Below are 4,961 nucleotides of genomic sequence, written 5' to 3' on the forward strand. Positions count from 1 at the left end.
CCCCCACTAATGGAACAAATACATCGTTCTCGGCCCCGCTTTCTACGGCAGCTACGTCTCGTTTCTCTTTCCCCCTTTCCAGCAAAACTCCTTGAAAGAGCTGCTGCCTCCAAAGCCCTCCTCTCACCATCTCGAGACCTGCCCCGGGCAGGTGTTCTCCTCCGTAGTTCCCAGAAACAACTTTTACAAAGGACAGCAGTGGGTTCTGTGGAGCTAAGTCCAGGTGTTTCATGATTGGCCACTGCTCCTTCCTCCTTTAGTTACCTCCCCTACCTTATCTCTAACTTCTCCCCACCCCCACTGCAGCCCCATACTCCTTACAGAGCACGCTGTCCCCTCAGGCTGTGTCTTCTGCCTGGCGCGCCCTTCCCCCAGACACCAGCAGACCCTTGTAAAACCTCCACTCGAGTGTCACCGTTTTTTTTTCTTTTTTTCCCCACCATTTATTTATTTGTTTGTTTATTTATTAAATGCCTATAGCACCTGGTATTCCAAGACGGTCTCCCATCCAAGTACTAACCAGGCCCGACCTTGCTTAGCTTCCAAGATCAGACAGGATGAGGCTCGTTCAGGGTGGCATGGCCGTAGGCTAGTGTTACCTTTTAATGAGGCCTCCGCTGATGTCCTGTTTGAAGTTCCTGCCCCCACCCCACCTTGCGGGCACTCCTGGTTCTCTTTCGTATCAGTTAACTACTGCCGTGTAACAAATTACCCTCAAACTTTGTAGCTCAAAACAAGGAGAGACATATAGTCTCTCTCACGGTGTCTGTGGGTCAGGGATTAGGCAGTTCCTGGTGGTTCGGCCTTGGGGTCTCTTAAGAGGTTGCAGTCCCATGTCACCCCAGATGGTGGCAGTCACCTGCAGGCTTCTCTGGGGCTGGAAGGTTCGTTTCTAAGGTGCCGCGTTCACATGGTCGTTGGCAGGAGGCCTCGGCTTCTCCGCACACAGACCTCGTCCCAGGTGGCTTGAGTGCGCCTGGCGACCGGGCAGCCGGCTTCCCCGGAACAAGCCGTCCAAAGGACAGCCCGCAGGAGCTGCGACGCCTGGCGTAGCCTGGCCGCGGGGCCGCGTCAGCACTCCTACAGCATCCTCTGTCTCACATGCCAGTCCCGGTCGGCACGGGAGGAAACGCACGGCGTGTTGTCGGGAGGTGGGGCCGCGGGGGCCATCCCGGAGAGCACGTCTTCCCCTAGTGCTTGTCACCTTCTAGCACGCCGCATCCTCTACCTGTCTCAGACGTCTGCTTTGCTCTCCCCGTCACAGGCTGCAAGCTCCTTGAGGGTGTGATTTCGATGTTCTGATGGGGGTCATATCTCTAGCGTCTGTCACAGTGCCTAGCATATAGCATGCACTCGGATATTGTCAAATGAATAATCGGATATAATGCTCTGTAAAATTCTGTCCACCCACCCTGATTACGATTCTGGAGCAGCATCTCTCTCTTTAATTACGAGGAGCGGCCGCTCCAGCCGGCTCTTTACACCTCTCTGAGCACGCAGTGACCCATCCGTGTTTTCTGACCCAATCTATTTAGTGCCCTTGCTGGAGTGAGTAACTTCCTGATTGCGATCTGAGCTAAACAAAAATTCTTCCTCACTGACGTCCCCCAGCCACCACCACCACCATTGCCTCACACACACACACACGTACACATACACATACACACATACACACACATGCACACACACAAAGCAGGGATTTTTCTTTGACCATTTCATACCCAGTATCATTACACAAATGTAAGAATCTTACCACGATGTCTTCTCTGACTCCTAAAAGCTAAGGAGGGATGCTGATAAATGAAAGAAAGAGGAGGTAGCCAGAGGAAGGAAGGAGGGGCTCGGGGGGGGGGGGGGCTGTGAAAGCTCCACGGTCTAAGAGAGGAATTATCAGCATCTGGGTGGCAATCCCACCGTCGCCAGAGTTCAAGAATTACCAAGAGGAGAAGCGGCACCTTGTCCCCTCCCTGCGGGTTGTGGCCGTGCCAGCAGCTGAGGTGGCAGTGGACATGCTGGTGCCTGAGGACGTGGGACCCCAGCTGCGGGGAGTGGTGACAGAGCAGGTGGCAGCTGTGAAGGGCAGGGCCGAGCTGGTGAGGGGACGGCCGCCCCGCCCGCGGCTAATCCCTCCACCTGTGCTCTTGGACCCTTCCTGACGTTCCTCACGGGCTCCTGCTTCGCCCCAGCCCCCACTCCCATCCTCTGCTTCTTCCCTTCCCATGGGCTTCCCCACGGTCTGCAAACACAGTCGGCTCTCCCCTGTCCCGGAGACCCCTCCTCTCCACTGGGACCACTTTCCGCCGGGTCTTAGGCATCCCCCAGATAAAACGGACATTTGGTCCTGTTTCCAACCATCAATTGTCTTTCCTTAGCCAACTTATGAAATGAGCTGTTCACGTGCCTGGCCTTCCTCATCAGTTTCTTCATCGATTAATTTATTCAATGAGCAATGTATTGAGGATCTATTATGTATAAAATCCCAAGAACAGTGCAGTGGAGTGCAGGGTACTGCCTGGTATGGGCACAGAGAAGTGAACAAATTACAATGTCGCGTGATGAGAACAGCCACGAGGACACGCACCACATCTGGAGGTCATGGCGGGGAAAGTCGTTGGCTGGGGAGGAGAGGCAAGAACCAGACGTGGTTTTCTGGAGATGTGGAGCTTCAACTAGAATTTGAGGGACAACAGGTGAACATAGAGCTGGGGAGTGGGGGAAACAGAGAGTGTCTTGGAGGTTGGCTAAGAGGTACCGATCGACTTCATCGAATGCAGAGATGCTGTAAGCGGGGACGTGCACAGGAGTCGCAAGGAGTCGGGAGCACGGTGGCTTTGCCGACGCGTTGGAGAGAGGAGGGTTGCAGTGGGCTGGGCACGAACAAGGAGCGAGGACACAGAGATGGTTCTGGCGGAAGCTTAGCCGAGCCTTGTCAGGCGGCAGCTAGAGAGAGGCGCAGGATGACGGAACTGCAGAGGTGGTGGCCGTCCACCCGGCCACCAGCCTCTTAGGGTTGGTGCGAGGGTTAGACGAGTTAACACATGCCGGGGGGCAGTGGCGGGCACACACCGGGTTAGCAGGCGGTGGAGCCAGAGCGCAGATCCTCGCCTTACGTGCCAACCCCACGCTTGTTCTGTTGCAGCCGGCAGGCCTGGGGGAGGTCTGCACACTCAGAGGGTTCGTGGGAAATGGGGCGACGCAAGAGGCTGGGCAGAGGTCTCCCCGCTCGCTCAGGAGAAGCGGGCTCTGAGGTCCCCGTGTGCTGACGGGGCGGCCCCTCCCCTCGCCAGCTCTCCCCACGTGGCTTCTTAGCCTGACTCTTCCGAGAGGAGGATGCCTCCTAAGGCGGGGCTGAGGACAGACCTGGTCCTCCTCCGACAGCCCCTGGGTGTCCCAGCTCTCCCTGCAGCCTTGCATTGCAGGTGGGGAGCTGTGCCACCTGGGGAGCGGACTGAGACTCCCAGGGTGGCTGAGCTGTGGCCCAGTCAGCGTGGGGAGATGCTCCTTCCCCAGAGGAGGGTTCCAGCAGCTCTGGAGCTGTGAGCCTCACTGACCGGAGGGCGCAGCCGTCCCGTTCGTCCTCGACCTGGGGACAGTCACAGGTGAGGGCGAAACAGCATATTTACGCTAAGAGTTTTAAAATGCCATTCATGAGGAAGAAAAAAAAATCACCTATGATCATACCACCTGGGGATAACCCCTATTAACATTCGGGGTGAGTCTTTCCAGGCTTTTTTCACCGGCTTTTTCCACGTAACGTACAGCTTTGTTTTATGTTAATATACTTCCAAATATATCATTTTAAATGATTATGTAGTGTTTCTGTGAATCAAGTCAAGGAGTATTTGCCCAAGAAAACATGGTTTGTCCTGAAACTAATCTAAAATAATGTTGAATGTCAACTCGAATTGGAAAAAAAAAACCATGATTTGCAGAGTCCTGCATCCCGCCCCTGCACGAGTCCCCACTGCCTCCTCCTGCCCCTGAGGAGACCAAGGCAGTGCAGGTGCAGCCCCTCCCCTTCTGAGTGCACTCTGCAGATACAGGGCTTTTCCCTCCGAAGCTGTCCCTCCTCCAAAGGTCCATCCTTCCAGTCACCTGCACACAGACCCCCAGAGTCACTTTTTCCCCTGCCCTTAGCATCTGCTGGTCGCCACCTCTTGCTGCTTCTTGCTCTGCAATACTTTTTCACGCGCCCTGTTTTCATTTCTGCTTTCAACACCTGAGGCCAGGACATTATGAACTTACGCCGAACGACAAGATCCTCCAGCTTACTGCAATCGCTCCTTAATTTTTGTCCCGGGCTTCGGTCTCTCTCTCTCTCTCTCTCTCTCTCTCTCTTCCTTTTTTTCTAATTCATTCTCCAGGTTGCTGTCAGACTTCCGATGCTACTCAAAAATTGTCAACGATTTCAGATTTCCCAAAACATATCTCGCATTTGTATAGCACGTCTCATACCATTTATTTCTGGACATAAAGTAAGCCTGGTAACGTGTAGGAACATTGATTTCTCATTAGAAGTGATCTACCTGTATCTATAATTTAGAAACATCTGTCAACCTCAGCGCATAGCCCAACGCCTGACAAATGGTAGCTACTCCGTAGATGTGAATGAATGAAGTGGATTCTGTTTTCCGCGCGCTTTCATTCTATAACTGGCGTTCTGCTTCTGTGAGTTAAAAGTCAAAGAGTTAATTAATGGGCGGAGTTGAGCATCTTGGCGCGCGGGGGGACATTAACGTGGCGGATGGGCGTGAGGTCTCGTGCTGAGAATGCTGGTAACTGGCAGTAGCCACCCCTTTTTTGGAGTTTTGTGGGAGCGCTTGACAGCATATCCAAAGTCTAGGGCTGCTCGTGCTCCCTCCTTTCGCTAGCTTCTTTTCTTCAGACGACGGGGATATCTGTCTTAAGCAGCTTGAAGGGGAAGTGAGGTATTATTTTGGGGGTATAATAAAGATACAGAG

The 4,961-nt window shown here is 53.7% G+C and overlaps 1 pseudogene; it reads right to left on the minus strand.

Annotated features, from left to right (window-relative positions):
• Positions 1–471: 471 nt before the first annotated feature.
• Positions 472–590, minus strand: LOC120585270 (uncharacterized; annotated as a pseudogene).
• Positions 591–4,961: the final 4,371 nt, after the last annotated feature.

This window comes from Pteropus medius, unplaced genomic scaffold (assembly GCF_902729225.1).
Source record: "Pteropus medius unplaced genomic scaffold, Ma_sr-lr_union100, whole genome shotgun sequence".
NCBI lineage: Eukaryota > Metazoa > Chordata > Mammalia > Chiroptera > Pteropodidae > Pteropus > Pteropus medius.